General features: G+C 45.4%; 1 protein-coding gene across 1 annotated transcript in view; it reads right to left on the bottom strand.

Annotated features, from left to right (window-relative positions):
• Ect2l (epithelial cell transforming 2 like) overlaps positions 1-18,331 on the bottom strand; it is a 91,819-nt gene extending 73,488 nt beyond the window's left edge. The window contains exon 1 of the mRNA XM_063233378.1: positions 14,846-18,331. The gene's annotated coding sequence lies outside the window, so the exon portion shown is untranslated. The remainder of the gene's footprint in view (positions 1-14,845) is intronic.
• Between the last annotated feature and the right edge of the window lie 16 nt (positions 18,332-18,347).

Raw genomic sequence — 18,347 nt, 5'->3', positions numbered from 1 at the left:
ACTGTCAAAATAAAATATCACTGGGTGACTTAAACAATAGAAATTCACGTTCTCAGTTTTAGATGCTAGAAGTTTCAAGGTCTAAATTGTCATCCACGCTGTGTGGTAGGGCTGCCTTCCTGGCTTGTCAATGGTCACCTTCTTGCCATGTCCTCATGTGGCCTTTCTTCTATTTTTGGCATCTCTTATTATTGTAAGGACCTCAGCCCCATCATATTAAGACCCTACCCCATGACCTCAATAACAATACTTTATTATCTTTTCATAGGCTCCACCCCCAAAAGCAATCTCATGGGGCATCAGCACTTGAACATAGGAACCCAGTGGTGGTAGGCTATACCGCAATCTGTAAAGGTGTTTCTGCATTCAGGTCTCTTGAATGGCAGTCGACGGTGTTGGCTGAGCAAGGCTGATGTCACCTGAAGACTATGGAGGTCATTTTGCATCTGTCAGGGAGATTCAGATTGTCATGAGCTGCTGGGCTTCAGGCCTCCCTGGCCTTCCTTATCACACAGCTGCTCCACAGGACAGCTCACCTGGTGGCCGGCTTCCCCCAGCGTGAGCCAGTGGAAGTAAGAGGGTGCAGAGAGGGGAGCCACAGTAGCTCTGGACCCTCACCTCAGAAGGGACAGCCTCTCGTTTTTGCTCCATTTTACTGATTAAAAGCAACTGGCCCTGTCCTGGCCACTGTTACAGGGAGAGTGCTCTACAAGAGCAACACAGGGCAGAGTGGCTTCTTGTTACTTCCCTATATCTTTCGGCTGGGCCACAAATTAAGGCAGTTTAATAGGAGAAAGAGCATATGAATGCATCCAAGTGCACAGGAGTCACACAAAACCTAGTATTGAAGAGCAATCAGATGACTGAAGCTTACACGTAGCATACTGTGCTACAAAAAAGGAACAGAGCCTGAGGTTTCTTTTCTTTCTTTCTTTCTTTTTTTGTCTTTTTTGTTTTTATCGGTACCAGGGATTGAACTCATGACCACACACTTGCAAGGAAGGCACTTATGCCACTGAGCTAAATCCCCAGCCCCAAGCCTGAGGTTTCTGAGAGGTGCTGGCCACACAAGTTATAAGACTATGAGCAACAAGAAGCTTAAGGTAATCTCTTAGGTAAAACAAGCTGGCTTGGATTGGTGATCAGAAGATTAGGGGATTTGTCTGGACAGAGTGTAAGCCGTGGCATCAACCTCCTGGTTGCTAAGATTCCTGGGACAGCCCGTGACAGCTGAGCTCCTGCGCACTGGGGGTGTCTTCAGATGGCAAGGGAGGGCAAGGAAGGCCTCTGAGCACCTGCTGTCCCCAGAGCACCTTGGACCCAACGAATGAGCATGTCAAACAGTCGCGTGCTGGGTAGCATTTCTGCCGCCCCTGGTTCCCCTTCTGGTCATCTCGTTCCTTTCCCATGTGCAGAGCATATGTGCCTGCCTTTCAAGGGAGACAACGAAAAGTTTCACTTCATAAATCCCTTGAGCACAGAGCCACTGGCTTTGGGACAATGGCAGTAAGTAACTACCCCTACTTTTAAAAGGGTAGGTTATCAACTGTGAAGTCTGCCTACCAAGGGTGAGAAACCCAATTATCATTCTTAAAAAATAAAAAGGAAAAAGACAAAAAAAAATCACATTTGCAGGGCTGGGGATTTAGCTTAGCGGCATAAGTGCCTGCCTTGCAAGCCTGGTCGGTAGTGAGTTTGATCCCTGGTACCGATTAAAAAAAAAAAACCACATTTGCCTAAAACCATGCTAGGGATTACTGCAGGAGTGCTATTTTATCATTAACATATCCCAAGTTATTAATCTGATTCTAAACTGTTCTGTGTGCTACAATTGTTTAGAGTCATTTCCTCTCTTGCTCTAATGTTGACTGCAGGTGTTCTGAGCCTATCAGGCTTCCTTAGGAAGAGTCAAATCCTAAATTATTTCTCTTCCTTGAGACATTATTTCTAACTAACAGTACTTTTCTTTCTGTTTTTTGTTTGACTGATTTTGTTTTTTTTTTTTGAGACAGACTTGCTATTCAGTTCAGTCGGCCTTGATTGAACTCTCACTGTAGCCCAGGCTGGCCTCTAACGCACAGCAATCCTCCTGCCTCAGGCTCCCGGGTGCTGAGATCATAGGTGTGCACCATCTCACCTGGCCCTGACAGTATCTTCTGAGTGCCATTTTGTTCCATTCAGAGACAGATGCTAACAATGGCATCTCAGCCATACTTTTGACCTGGTCCTTGCCATGAGGCACAGCATTTGCTGCTCAAATCCCGTCTCAGTTTTCTTTACTAGTTGAAAACATGAATCAGTTGTACCTTCTAACCTTGCAAGTCTCTTGAATCTTGGTTATCTATCTATCTATCTATCTATCTATCTATCTATCTATCTTCCTTTCCTTTCTGCCTGCCTGCAACCAGACACCTATTGTCTGTTTCTTGTAGCACCTTTGCAAATGCAGTAAGTACTAATAACCTCAGCCCAACAGCATTCATTTCCTACCTCTTATATAAAGTACAAAGTTTGCCAGGTATGTATTATGCCCTTTACTCACACCCAGACTACAAGTTATAGTTCTTTTGCATTGCATGAGTTGCCATCTTTGCAGGGCCCCGAATGACAATTTCATGCTGCCAGACAAATGTTAATGCCACAAATCTTGGTGTTATGGTAGCATCTTCTTCCTGGAACCAATTTCTGGACATATTAAGCATTTGGGAAAGAAAGGACACTAATGTCACTCACCAAACAGAGTAATACATAAAAAAGATAACAGCAATTTGAATTTACAAAGTCAGTATACTTCTATCATTAACAACAGACAGCCAGGCAGGCATCCCAGCACTCAGATGTAGGCAGGAAAATTACAAATTTCAGCCTAGCCTAGGCCATGTAGTGAGTTTAAAGCCAGTATAGACTAGCAACAGAGAACCTTATCTCAAGCAAAACAAAACCAAGAGAGACAGAAAGAGAGGGAGTGGGGGAGAGAGAGAGGATTTATACAATTATTTCAGTAGATATGAAAAGTACATTTGATAGGCTTCAACAGTCACTTATGACAAATTAACCATCTAGGACTAGAGAGGAACTTCCTAATCCAAAGTCAAATTCAAGAAACCTAGGGCAAGCATCAAACGAAATGGTAAAATGTTGAATTGTGGCGTGGGCATGTATCTCAGCTATACAACACTTGCCTGGTGTATGCAAGGCTCTGGGTTTGACCCCCGGCACTGAAAACAAACAAAAAAATTAAACATTTCTGCATTTGCCACCACAACCTTTATTCAACATTGTTTTGGAAGTTCTTTCTGAAGTGAAAAACCAATAAAATAAAACATGTAATAACTTAAAAGGAACAAATAAAATTGTTATTAATGACATAATTACACATGAAAAATATTAAAGAATCTTAAGACAAATTGTCATATTTAATAAGTTTAGTGTAGGGAGCGGCTCAGAATGGCAGCTGCTGCCCTGCCCCTCCCACCTGAGGGCATTTTGTGTGTCAGCCTACATTTCCCATGATCCTGTCTGCCTACATTACCCATAATCCTCTCCTGCTTACGTCATATATCCGGATGTGATGATGACCTATCAGATAACACTCTGTGCCCTCTTCCTGCCCCATTGGCCCGCCTCCACCCTATATAAGTTGTAGCCATTTTTAAAATAAAGGAGGTTTGAATGGAATCCCGCCAAGCTTCTGTCTCTCTTTTCTCTTGCCCTGCCCTTCATCCCTGTTCCCCTCTCCAGGCGAAAGCCCATGGACTGATCCGCGGGACGGATCAGTTTAGCAAGGTTTCTACAATCAAGGTTAACATGTAAAAATCAACTGTATTTCCACATACTATGAGAAACATGTATTAAAGAGCAATCTATCATTTGTAATAGCATTTAATAAAAACCCAATAAATCTCAGCACTCGGGAGGCTGAGGCAAGAGGATTGTTGTAAGTTTGAGACCAGCCTGGGCTCAAAGTGAGCTCAAGGCTAGCTTGAGCTGCATAATGAGACCCTGTCTCAAAAAACTAACTAAATAAATAAATACCCAATTGAAATAAATGAGGGACAAATATTTCATACTGAAAAGTAAAAAATTTAATCCAGAAAAAAATTTTAAAATCTAAACAAGAACATATACCTGTGTAGATGTTAATTCTCTCAAATGTATCTATTACTCAGGACAATTTCAGGAAAAACCTAAAAGGTACTGTGTGTGTGTGTGTGTGTGTGTGTGTATGTTTGACAGTTATAAAACATATAGAAGTTAGACATGGTAGTGCACTTGGGAGGCTGAGGCAGGAGAATTACTGTAAGTTTGAGGCCAGCCTGAACTACATAGCAATACCCTGTCTCACAAGAAAATACATATAGATATATATATATATGCACAAAAAGTCAAGAATATCAAAGACCATCTCAAAAAGGACAAAGTAATAAATAGGGCTTCCTCTACTTGGTATCAGAATTGTTTTATTATAAAGACAGTGTAATGAGACAGCATGAGATACTGACACAAGCACAGACAAGTAAGTCAATGAAATAAACAAACCAATGAAACAGATAGGTAAGACCAGAAACAGACCTACACACATGAGCACCAGAGTAACAGAGGTGGCCGTCAGGGACAGTCAGCAATGCAGGAGCAGGACAACTCATCCTTCAGTCCAGCCTACCCTTAGATTCATGGGAAATATAAGTGATTATTGTCTCGAGTCGACACATTTGGAGTGGTTTGTGCTCCAGCAACAACAATGACAAAAAAAATGACTGGAAATAGGTTATTGTCATAATTTAAAATAGATGGCACTGTCAATGGACCCGAAAAGAAATGGAAATTAAAAGGGTGGTCACAGTGAAGTGGCCTCTAGAAGCAGCCAAGTTGCTGAGCCAGGGTAAGAAGAAAGGCGGCCTGATTTACACAGCGGCAGGAAGCTGTCTGCATTACTGTGGATGACAGGAAATGTGCCAGTTTTGAATACATGGACCTGGCTAGACAGATTCCAAACTGGACATAGAAAATATGGACTGGCTTCTTTTGTTCCATAATGATAAAGTCCAATAGAAGAGACATGTACCAGCCTGGAAGATCTGTTTCATTTGGGAGCAAGATTTGGTGGGAACAGAGAATATCTAGCATGGTCTCCAGCACAGGGCACTAAATGCCCTCAGAGAAGGGAGCAAGGGAAGGGTGTGGCTATAAGACTCCTTGTCAAGTCTCTGAGTTGTAAGAGAATACTGCATAGATGCTTTTGGTGGAAAATAAAAGTTCCTAAGGACTTTATCACTACACTGTGATTCACAGCCCAGGACCGAGAAGAGCCTCTCTGGTGGAGACTTGCAGATTTAGCTTTTATCTAACAGAGCAGATTGCAATTAAACACATACAAAGCCCACAAAATTGTCAAGAGAATTGTTCTGGTGCATGCACGATCAGCTTGAAAAAACAGAAAAGAAAGTTTGAAACGGTCTTTGCCCTGGGTGTCTGGGCCACAGTCATCTTGTCACAGCTCCCAGGTCTCCACGTCGAGGAGAGCTGCAGTCAAGGAGCCTCTTGACTGCTGGACCTGACGCCAATCACAAGAGCCTTCCAGACTCCACGCCCGGATGAGGTTTTGTATCACAGGATGTGGTGAATGTCTGTACCCCAAAGACTCGTGAACTGCAGGTAGCAGGGCACGGTCTGCCAAGAATGATCGACGGCTGCCATCCTTAGCCATGCACACGAGCTGTCCCATCAGGAGGTGGAGTCATTCCTCCGTTCACTTGAACCTGCACCAGCACTGCCTTGTTTTAACCAGTAGGATGTCATAAAAGGGAAGACAGGTGACTGCTGGGTAGAGCTTGAAGGCGGCTTCCAGTTTCCAGTTTTGCACGCTTGGAAGCCAGCTGCCATGTGAATCTGCTTGGGCCAGAACACTGCTTCAAGAAAGGCCACGTGGAGAGAGAGAGGCTGAACTTCTGCCAGCGGTTTCAGCCATCCCAGGGCGCTGGTTGCATGAATGAAGCATCCTGGATGTTGGTGTTTCTCGGGGGAATGCAACCCCATGGAATCACCCTACGCTTCCACGTAGGAAGTAGAACTGTCCAGCGGAAGCCAGCCTACAACAGAATTGTGGAAAACAAAACATTCCTGTTTCATGGTGCTAAATTGTGGCATGGCTGGCTGTGGCTAGCACAGACTGACAAAGCCAGGTACAGATGAGCGTCTAGAACTCAGATGCAACTGGAGAAAGTGACACTTGGCAGAAGCACTTCGGAAAGCTGTGTGTTACCTTCTAAAGCTGAGCACATGCCTGTAGTTGTCCCAACAGAAAAAAAGTACACATGTGGACTAAAGTGTATCAACAAGAATATTCACAGACCAAAAAAAAAAGAATATTCACAGCTGTACTGGATAGCTTCAAAATGCAAACAATTTGACCATCCATCAACAGTTAATTGGAGCCAGCCTGATGTGGCAGGACTGTACTCTCAGCCAAATGAGAGGCTGAGACAGCATGATCTCAATTTTGAGGCCATCCTAGGCAACCTAGTGAGGCCCTGTGTAAAGATACAAATTCCCTATGATGAATGTGATCTAGTGTATCTAAAATGTAATGATAAAATTAACTAAAATGACACACAAATAAAAAGGTTGGGGAAGGTAACTAGGCTTTAGTGTCCCTGGATTGAAGAAGAAGAATAGGAAGAGGGAGCTTCCTGCCACACTTGACTGGGTCGGCAGGGCTTGGGCCTGCCTGCGCCACCCCCAGTGACCCTCTCTCAATCCGGGGAACTGGGTGGCCAGTGAGTGTCCGTGCACCATCTCGAGCCCTGGGAGTTTAAGATCATCACTTTCAGTGGTCAAAGAACCTCCCAGCTTCCTGCCACACTTCCGGCCTGCCTATGCCACACAGTGAGCTTCTCTCAATCTGGGGGACTGGGCGGCTGGAGTCCCAGGAGCTGAAGGCAGAAAAACGATTTCCAACAGGCCCAGGGGAAGCCTTGGAACAACACTTGAAACAGGGAAATATAGGAAAATGATAAAATAAAAGACCAAATGCAATCTCAAACCTCCAGCCCATCCCAAGAAAGCTGAGGAGCCATGTACATAGAAGAAAATATATGCCATACACCTGAAATACCTGAAATAATAGCAACTGAAATAAAGAAGCAACTCTGGGAAGCTTTAAAGGAAGGAATTCAAACTAGAAATAATCTCCCAGGTAAAAGAAGAAATGATAAAAGTAATGAAAGAGATGCTGGACATATCTAAAGAAGACACAGTTTAAAAATTAGAGGAACAAAACAAAAAGATAGAATCCCTGGATGAACAATATAAGAAAAAAACGGAATACTTGAAGCAGATTCAAAGAGATAGACAGGACATCAAAAATTCCATTGAAAGTTGTCAAAACCACCTCAACGAAAGTGAAGATAGAATTTCAGATCTTGAAGACAAGATTGCAGCTAGTAAACAGGAAAGGAAAGATCTTTAAAAAAAAGAATAGGAAGGGGGAGGTGAAAGAGGAAGGGGGGGGCGTCAGAGTAAGAGGAGGATGTGGATGAGGAGGAGGAGCAGCAGCTGGAGAGAGGAGAATAAGAAAATAAAGAAAATGGCTCATTTCTCACATTGGTTGGTGAATGCCAGAAGATAAAACTAAGAACAAGGATAACACCAGAACGGAAGATTTTGATGCAAAGTGTGGGGACAGTTTTGATTAAAGCTCAAGTTAGGGGTACCATTTGTCAGTGATATTCTAGCTAACAAGAATTTAGATGTCCCTAACAACTTTCTGATGCTATAAATTCCAAAAAGAGAAGACAATATGGCCTGGCATAGCTGGAGAAGTTATTGGGTTAGAATTCCAGAATCAGACATTCATGTGCAGAGCCTCTCCTAAGCTTCAATGAGATAAAAACATTGTTCAAAGTGAACACATTGCTAAGGTATGTAGCACATTTAGGGTGCATTTTGGAAGTGTTGTTGAGGGGCAGCGTGACAGAATAAGTACCAGATTCGAATTCTTGCTCTGACTTCCCAGAACTGAAGCTTTACAAGGAATTCCACATTTGTGCCTTGGTGTCCTGGGTGGAAATGATGCCTTGGCAAACTCCATTATAATAATGTGTTGTCCAGATAAAAGCCTCATGGCGATGGAATGACATGCCTCTCATTAAAGCAAAACAATTCCTTCCTTGCGTAAGATACTCAGCTATTGTTAAGTGGAATCCCTCCAAGAGCCAATCAAAGAGATGTTTATTTAGCAAGTTCTTAAATTGTTATTATCTGTGCTAAGAGATTGCTGACTTATGGAACAAGCCAAGTATGATGGAAATAACAGCTGCTGACTCTGCTGGTGAGCTTAAACGGGTGAGCCTAGTACACAGTATGTGTGCATGTGGGGGAGGGGCTCATTTATATACACATATGAGTTCATCCAGGATTGCTTTAATTATCTAAAATGTCAGTTTTGCTGACTATTCAACCCCGAAATGGTAGGTTTGCAATCACCATGTCTTTAATGCATGATTTCTTATTCCACCATTTTATATTCCACCAAAGAGTAGCTCCTTTAAGATATTAATTAGGGGCTAGGTGTGGTGGCTCATGCCTATAATCTCAGTACTCAGCAGGCTGAGGCAGGAGGATTGCTATGAGTTCAAGGTCAGCCTGGGTTACAAAGTGAGTTCAAGGACAGCCTGAGCTGCATAGTGAAATCCTGTCTCAAAAAGACCAAAGAAACAAGCAAACAAAAGATATTAAGAATTTCCCCCAGAAAATACAATCTGTGTTTAAATCTGATGAGGAAGTAACTGAACAAAATCAAATGTTTTTTTTTTTTTTCAGGATGTTTTGGAAGCAGAGGAGATATTATGCAACATTTTTCTTCATCCGTTGTTATATGGAGCCTATTGTAATGGGCATTGATTACTTAGGGTCATCATCATCTGTTTATCTAACACTGTATAACACATTGTCCCCAGAATCAGTGGTTTGCGCTGCCAGACCATGGGTGTCTGTCTCAGAGCTGGGAGGAGACAGAAGGGCTTGGAGGTCAGGAGAATCCATCGCCACCAGTGCTCTGTGCCAGTGCAGCGCTCTGAGATCCAGCTGCTCCTGCTGGGCCCAGCAACTCAGCGAAGAGCCTCCCTGTCTAGTGGAAAAGGCTCTCCCACAGCAGCCTCGATCTGCAGGCCGGCAAGGAGTGCAAGCCTCATCACGCAGGCCACTGGCGACTAACTGACCCGCGTCACCTGGGCCAGACTGTCCTCACACCAGCACCTCCTGCCGCGTCCACGACACTGTGCAGCTCTGGCGTGCAAGGAGCAGGCCCTGAGCAAGGCGAGCTCAGCCGACCTGCTGGAGCCTCGGGCTGCAGCCGGCCAGGCCGTTCCAGCGCCTACCTGAAGTTCCAGGAGGATGACCAAGGGACCCAGAGGGCAGAAAGCCACGCCCCTTGGACCCCATGGGCAACAATGTCTGGCTCCCCAGTGCTTTGCTCTCCTTTTCCCGCACTCTTCTAGAAGGCCTGCTGGCCGCGGATCCTCGCGCAAGTCCGTCCCTTTCAGCAACTGCTTCCCGAGCGCCTGGGCCACAGCCCGGAGGACGAGGCCAACCGCCACGTCCGGCTGCGCTTCACGGCCCAAGCGCCGCCAAAGCAATCTGCAGCTTCCGGGCCTGCACCAGCTACACCAGCGACGACGCTGGCCTTCGCCAAAAGCCAGGCTTGGCCCACGTGACTGCCGTGACGCTTAGGCACTGGCCGGACTCCCGCAGGAAAGCCCAACCCAGAGCACAACACGGGGGCGGGCCGCAGAGTGCCGGCCCAGGCGCTCGCCGTCCACCGCCTCGACTCGGGTTTCTGTGGACATAAATGTGCACACGTAGGGATGAACAGGAGACGTGGGCCTGGCAAGCCCACTGCACGGCCTCGCCTAACCCGTCACTCATGGAGACCTGTCCGTCACTGCCGGGAGGCGGGCCAGAACCGCCGCGGGGGCTGCCGGGTATGACGTCAGAAGGCGCTCTGCAAGATGGCGTGTGACCTCCCGGCCTCTGCCTTCTGTGTGTGCAGAAAATATTTTCTCTCAGAGTTCATTTCTTTATCAGTTCTGCTTCTTTTACCTTAAAATAAACGTTAAACTCTCACACTTTAACCTTCTTTTGTTGTCCCATTGTAATAGGGAGAAGAAATTTCCAACCTACTGGGTGTCCAAAATGCTAAATTCATGTTCCTTAAAATTGAAGAATGAATTCTAGGAACAAGAGAGGTAGAGTAATAAGAATTTATTGAGCAAAAGAAAGCTTGTAAGAGACAGAAGCGGTATAGAAAGGCACTCTGCGGCCCCGCTCCCTTTTTGTGTTCTGGGTTGGGCCTTCTTGCAGGAGTCTGGCGCAGTGTCCACTTAGCTAACCCCTCACACTTCTTTTTAAACTGTGCAGCAGAAATCGACACAATGAAACAAGTGGCATGATCTATTTCAAACTAGGCCAGCTCAGTTTCCATGTTTTCTTCTACTGGTCTGATGTTTTATAAATTCAGACATTTTCTCTTCCAATTTTTGTTGTTGTTCTTTACCAAATCAAATGCAAATTGAGTATTCTTTTTAAACACAGATTTTTTTCAAAACATTGTTTTTAAGTGGTCCTTTTTGTGTCTGGCTTGCTGAGTAGAAAAGTTGTTATATGGATGATTCTGCCTTCCTGTTCCAAAGACTTCTGGGGCAAATGGTAGCCCTGTACCAGCCTTACAGAACACATGTTGTACATCAGCCTCTGCTATGTCCTATTATTAGTGCAACTTTTGTCTTTGGTTGTTGTTTGCTTTTTGAGACAGGATCTCGTTATGCAGTGCACGCTGGCCTTGAAACTGATCCTCCTGCCTCAGCCTCCTAAGAGCTGTGCCACCTGGTTTCTGCTTTGTTTTTATTTAAGAAAAATAAATGTGATACATTTAAAGAAGTTTCTTCACCTAGGAGTGAATGAGGAAGAGCTAAATGTCTTAGTATGTATACTGTAAATTATCTGTGGCTTTGCCAAGTAAAGGAAGAGTAAGTGAGCATGGTACCTCTACACCCCACCCCAGACCCCTGCACACTTTGATCCTCAGATTGGCAAGGAGCTGCAATGACTTTGTGGAGGCACAGCCAGCACTGTGGCCTGAGGGAGCCCCGGGTACTGGCTGTGGAAGGACCTTGCCTGAGGCTGTGTGGTAAGTGTGAATCCCTGCTGCTGAGATGGGAGGCACCAGTGGAGTCCTTGCCAAGTCTCCTCTCCTCAGTTTTGTCTGGTATCCAGGAGCCCAAAGTCAGTAAGCAAAATCACAGCCAAGGACTTGAAGAGATACAGAGAGAAAGAGGGGAGTTGGTGACCATATGAAAGTCAAAGACTGTCTACTTTAAGGAAATAAAATACCCCAGTTGGAGCAAAAACAAAAAAGAAATCAGTGGCTTAAAATGAGGAACACTGACTATCTCACAGTTCTTCTGAGTCAGGCATGTAGGCACTGTTTGGGGGGCCCTCTAGCACAGCGTCCCTCACAGTCCAGGCAGCTGGGGCTGTAGTCACCTCAAGGTGGACTCCTTTCCAGGATCGTCTGGCGTTCCCGACAGGATCCAGTTCCTCACAGACTGCCAGAATGAGGGTCTCAGTTTCTTGCTGGCTGTTGGCCAGAGCCTCCATGTTGGATTCTCCACAGTTCACCTCACAAAATGGCAGCTTGCTTCGTCTCAAGTGCATAAGAAAAAGAGCAGGACAGGGCAGGCAAGATGCAAGCCACAGCAACGTAATCTCAGAAGTGAATTGCCACTACTTTTTGACTAGTCAGAGTATCGGTCAGCAAACACAGATAACAGGCCATTTCTGGCCCACCACTAGATTTACAAGTAAAGCATCATTGGAACATAGTGATACAGTTTACATGCACTGTGTATGACTGCTTTTATACTGCTACAGCAAAACTGATGAATGGGAAGAAAAATCATATGGTGACAGGGATAAGGCTCAGTGGAACAGTCCCTGCCTGCAAAGTGCAAGGTCCTGAGTTCAATTCTTGGCACCAAAAAAAAAAAAAAAAAAAAAAAGAAAAAAGAAAATCACATGGCTCACAAAGCCAAATACAGTATGTTTATTATCTTAACCCTTACAGAAAACGTTTTCCAATCCCTGCCTTAGAACCAAGTCCAGCCCAATTTAAGGAGAGAAGACCCAAAAGAGCATCAACTCTTGGAAGCTGAGGTCTCTGGGCACCTACACACAGAGCAGGCGTTTGCCAAAAGTGTGCTGAATGAGTAATGAGTAACTGTTCACATTGCTACGGCTTCAGTGAGTTCCCTCTCTTTAAAATTCAGGTGCCGAGGGGCTGGGGATTTAGCTCAGTGGCATAAGTGCCTGCCTTGCAAGCAGGCAATCGTGAGTTCAATCCCCGGTACCGATAAAAAGGAAAAAGACCAAAAAAAAAAAAAAAAAAAAGAAAGAAAAAAAAAAATTCAGGTGCCGAAATGTGAAGGCCAAGGTAACAAGAGGTGACCTTCCAGAGGGTAAGAAGTAACGAGCCCACCTCCCTCTGTGGCCCTTATGGTGAAAGAGACTTCGCACTCTCCGGATTCCTGTCGTGTGAAGACACAGCGTTTCTCTCCGCCATGCAGCAAACACCACTTTGAAAGTGCACAGCTACCTTTACCAGACAGCCAGGCCTGCTGCCACCTTGATCTTGTTGGAGTTCCCAGCTTCCAGAAGTGTGAGGAAGCCCCTCTGCCATGCGCCACCCTGCCTCGGAGCCAGTGATTATGGACTGAACCTCTATGAACTGTGGGCTAATAACCTTTTCCCCTTTAACTTGACCTGTCGGGTATTTTGTCTCAGCAATGAGAGAAAAGTAACTAAGACACAGGTCCAAGGGAAAGGCGGGGTGGGGGGAGGGTTGTGTTGATCATCAGTGGTCAAAGGTATAAGCAGCCATGTCTCCATAATGAATCTTCTATGGAAACCCAAAAAGTAGGCTTCTGAGGGCTTCAGATACCCGGAGGTACCTGGAGAGGGCTCCATGCCCCCTTCCATTACCTTCCCCGGGCATCTCCTGCATGCCATCCCAGTGAATAAACCAAATCTGAGAGGGCAGTCGTAGAAGCCCGGAAGGGCTGATCAGTCAGAACCATGGGTCTCAACCTTGGCCCTGTGGCTGGCATCTGCCAGTGTGGGTCTTACATGAAAGCCCCCAGTGTTCGAGGATTGGTCGCTAGCTCAGAGTTATTGGTGGGCAGAACCTTTATGAAATGCGGGCTGGTGTTTTAGGTCCCACACCTTCAAAGAGGACGGTGAGATCCCAGCCCTCTCCCCTGTCTTATTGTTTTGCTCCCTGTGAGCAGTTCTGAGGCACTGTGCACTACCGCCATGGTGGGCCATCCTGCCACAGACCCACAGCAATGGGTCTGGCCAGTCATGGACTGGAGTCTCCCAGACTATGGGCTAAGAGAAAGCTTTCCTCATTCTCAGCTGGTATCAGGAGTCTTTGTTATAGTGACAGAGTGGCTAACACAGGACCTGACAGGGTGGGGGCATCTTAAGGTCTAAACCCTCACCCGTGGGACCTGACACCAACTCCAGGACTCAGCACGGAGCCAAATACAAGACCCCAGTTGGGTGCCACTGGAGCACTGGCTGTTGGTAGGAAGAAGTCAGACATTTTGGTAACCAGAGACACAGTGCCATGTTAAGTAAGCATGTGAGTGTTGAGAGAATAAAAAACATTTAAAATTCAGAATAACCAGCCCCAGATTAAAAGATCAGATGGCAGCCAGTGCATGCAGAGAGATACATCGCTCCTGGGGTAAGTCAGAAAAGCCATGCAGTCAGCAAACTATGTTTCCGCAGGTGATTTGTTGCACAGCCGGACAAACGCAAATCAGGCTGGTGCTGCTCTACTACTGCAGACAAGGAACTTAGAAAACTAAAACGAAGTCCTTGTTCCTTGGCACAGAAGCACCTACATTTGAGCATTTCTGCAATTCCCATGCAAATTATTCAATGGTTCATTAGTACCTAAAATTTAATTCCTTAAAAATATGTCTCCCAAGAGGTTGTTTGGTTGCAAAAACTGCAGAAAAGAACTAGCATACAAGAAAAGTGTAATTAGTGACAAAACAGATAGAGGTCAAGTCCAGTTACATGTGCTACATGCAAGGCTGCAAAACCAGCCCATTCAACACAAGCCTAAGGAAATGGAGAGGCAGGTCTGGCCGTGCTGAGGAAATCTACACTGACGGCGCTGATGGTGACGGGAAATACCTAACTGGAGGGCCTTAAACAGGAAGCAACCACACTGACCTGAGTCACTCGGGAAAGGTAACTTGTCTACCTGCTCTAAAAACATCAAGCCCCCCGCTCGAGTTTCTCCCCCTGAAAGCACTGGTTTGGAAAATGATCTCTGAGGTTCCCCAGGAGCACAGAGGTCAGGCTCCTGCAGAACAGATGGCCTTCAACACAAGCGCAGGGGCCTCAGTGGACTTTCACACCAACCATGTGGGGGAGTCCGTCCCGATGACATGGCAACTTTCTCAATCAGCCCATCCGTACCTTTTAAAAGACCCTTAGCAATATTCATTCATTCATTATCCCGTTCATCAAACCTTAGCTCATAACCTTCAGGGCTGTGGTTACAACACTACTCACTGTAGATATCTGGGATTTCCCTGTCAGAGGTGACGGGGGACAGGACTGAGGGAGTCAGTGGGAGCCAGTCTGAGGTCCTAAGAAGAAGTTTTCCAGTGAGATGAAGCTCTTCACACCCCTCCCACCCTCCTGGGTGCTCTGGGAGGTTGGACCACACTGCCCCAGCTAAGGCCCTGCAGGCCTGTGAAGCCCAGGGCTTTACCTCCAGGAGTGGCCCAAGCTGGGTGCAGCAGTGCCGGCTCCTCTTCAGCCCAAGGGTGAGGGCCAGCTGCCCAGCCTGCAGCTACACAGGAGCGCGGTTAAGGCCTTCCACGTCTCCATGGGGACCACAACACTTGAGGCCACTGCCCAGCCCAGTGCTGCCCTCCCTTGCAAACTGAGCCAGCTCACTGGGGTTTCACAAAAGCCCTGGGCTTTCACTTGGGAGGTGGGAAAGCACAGTTTCTTACTCTACCAAGAAAATCCTCAGAAAATCTTCACACTTATTATCGCCAGTTTTAGCAGACTATGGGAGGCACAAAAACAAAAAATACCCTTCCTAAGTACCTAATGGTTCTGGTCAAGACAACCTGAGGAATTCCTTGCGAAGCCTTTTAACTCTTTCACACACACACCTTTTGCAGTAGCTACCACCCTGGAAAGATGCTCATAATATGTTACGTAGAAAATGTGCCTTAGAAAGCCAAATTGTATGATTTTTTTTAAAAAGTTTAAGTTTAGAAATATGTACGCAAGTATACAAATAGATTAAATGATGCTCTGATTGTCAAATCATCTGTAATTAAAATTTTTCTATAATGGAAAGACAAGTCTATGTAAAAAATATTATTCTAATGAAATTTTCTTCTTATCCAGGGCCCTCACTTTTTCCTTGTTGCTCTAGCATATGTTTAAGGAATGCACAAGGATACGAATTAGAGAAGCTAAACTTCTGTTATCTGAACTCACATGGGGACCTTTGACAAAAAGGACAAGTGGACCAAATGAATAAAGAAAACATCAACCTGGCCTGGAGTTCCATCCAAACTGCTCAGAAAGGAAGCTGAGGCAGGACTGCTGGAAGCCAAGAGTTCCAGGCCAGCCTGTGTAACAGACGGTGACAGTGTCTCAAAACAGAACAGGACAAAAAACCAGCACACAACAAAGGGAGAAAAACAAGGGTGGACCAGCGCGTCATGTTCTCCCTAACAGGTGTAATAAAAACAAAGACAAGTAGAAGGCAGACTTAACAGACAGGGGAAGGGAGTGAGGAGGAGAGAGGGGACGGGGTGATTGTGCACAGAACCTCCTCCAAGCATGAACAGAGGGGCCAGGATAGGGCAGGGAATAATGCGGGGTTAGCACGATCTAAGTGTTATGTGCGTGTATGAGTCAGTCAGAATGGAGCCCATTAATCTGGGTAATCAGTCAAAGGAGTGGGGAAAAGGAGGACATCTACTCATTTGGTCAAACTGTCATATTCAAAATATACCCAAGCTAGCTGGGCACAGTGGTGCATGCCTGACATCCCAGCACTCAGCAGGCTGATGCAGGAGGATCACCACTAGTTCAAGGCCAGCCTACACCACATAGTGAGTTCAAGGCCAGCTTGAACTACGTAGTGAGACCCTGTCTCAAAATAAATCAATTAAATTTTTAAAATGTATATATATCAAAGCTGTCAACTGTATATCAAAAATACTGCAAATACATGATAAAGTGCATGCGGACTTAGAACATACTATTATTAATCAAAATTATCTGTAATAATAATAATAAATCTACTGTTCTGTCACTAACCCATCAAAAACAGATTTTGTTTTATACTATCTCAGGACCAATCCAAAAAAAACCATGTCACATGGCTAAATTTCCTTTTGCCCTGGCAGACTATTTCCCCTCATAAATCTCTAATCTCTCGAGGAACTGAAAGTCTTACATCATATATAATACATATAATGCTCTGGTGACTTTCTCATTTTTAAAGAGATATTAAAATGCCCAGTTAGTGGTAGAGTACATGCATGAAGCCCTGGATTTGATACGAGGAGGGGGAGGGAGGGAAAGGAAAGGAAAGAGGGAGGGGCAAGTTCATAAATTAATCAACATTCTCTGAATTCAGAACACCAAAAATTACAGTACCAAGATTTTCTTGTTCTATTCAATGGGTCTCTACCCCTCTCGTGGTTGTTTTATTTTTTGTTTGTTTTGAAAAAGGGTCTCCTTATGTAGTTCAGGTCGGCCTCGAACTCATGGAAATGCTCCTGCCTCAGCCTCCTGAGTACTCTGATTATGCGAGTGTGCCACCTGGCCTGGTCATTCCTCCATTGCTTGGTTCCAATTAGGTGCTTATTTTTGCAGCTTGGAAACACTGAGGCAGAAGCAGGAGCATCTCCATTCTGGAGTGAATACGAGCCAGCCAGACACGTGCTCTGAGGCGGGAGGGAGACAAAGATGATTAAAACGCGATGTGAGCATGCGCCTTTTCCCTAAAACAACTATAACTGTGTATCACAAACATGCTAATAAAATATATGCAAAATAAAAGAAACCAAGACCAATAAACCACATATTGTATGATTCTTTTTATATAAAAAACCTACAAAAGAAACCCATAGAAATGTAATTTTGAGCTGGGTGTGTGATACATGCCGGTAATCTGAGACTCAGGAGGCTGAAACAGAAGAAGCCCGAAGTTTGGGGCTACCCTGAACTACAAAGCAGGACCTTGTCCTGAAAAACAGAACAAAAGAAAGGGGGCGGGAAGGAGAAGAGAGCTTTGACTAGTGGCTGCCATCGCTGAGAGGTGCAGGGCTGAAGTGACCGACTGGGCCCCGTCGGGGTGATGAACACATTCTGGGACGAGGACGCCCCTCACATACAGTACAGCACCTGCCAGGCATGTGCAAGGCCATGGGTTTGGCTCCCAGCAGTGCCACCAAAAAGACAAACAGGCTTAGTTCCTAGTGATGGGAATGCATCCATTTTTTTAAAAAAATCACTGACCTGTGGACTTTTTAAAAAGACAAATGTGATGAATTGCTTTAATAAAGAGTGTCTGGAAGACCTAATGCTCATGTTTGCTGTGCACTGCTGTCAGCTGCTGTGCTAAGCATCTTATGTGCACTTTTTCAGTTGGTTATCCAGCTCACTTTCCAGATTTGAAACAAAAATCAAAAATCACAAACTGAAGCTGAGTAAGTATACACATACACAAAGCCCAGGGTCAGGGTTGGAGTCTGAATCAAGGGTGATCAGTATATACAGTGAATGTTTAAATTCTGCACATTTATTACAGTAAAAGACACACTGCCATTAACCTCCTTGGCAGCACTCACTTTGAATATCCTCACCCCACTGTGCCCAGGTCTTTATGACGTGGGATTAAATACAAGCAAACAAACGGAGAACAGTGGGTGCTGCTGCCGCGAGCCCTCTGGCGCAGACGCCGGCTGGTAACACAGCAGGCGGCCTGGTCCGCCTGCCTCTCCAGATCCGGCACTGTGCAACTTTTGGTTCTTCCTCCACCTCCAAGTGCCTGCAAAGGAAAGGCTTCAGAGCGCGGAGGCAGCCGTGACAACACACCTCAGGCCTTCTGGAGCTGCTTCAGAATGCGGCAACACTGATGAGGTACGTGGGTTCAAAGCAAGGCGTGCTTTAACTGTAATAAACAGTTTAAAAATTTAAACATCCACTGCGCTCTTCAATCACACCACGTGTTCTCT

The sequence above is a fragment of the Cavia porcellus genome, unplaced genomic scaffold (genome assembly GCF_034190915.1).
Source record: "Cavia porcellus strain 051 isolate PalLab524CR breed Dunkin Hartley unplaced genomic scaffold, mCavPor4.1 scaffold_22, whole genome shotgun sequence".
NCBI classification, from domain to species: domain Eukaryota; kingdom Metazoa; phylum Chordata; class Mammalia; order Rodentia; family Caviidae; genus Cavia; species Cavia porcellus.
Note: the sequence above shows the minus strand (reverse complement) of the source record. Positions and strands in the feature narration are given on the sequence as shown.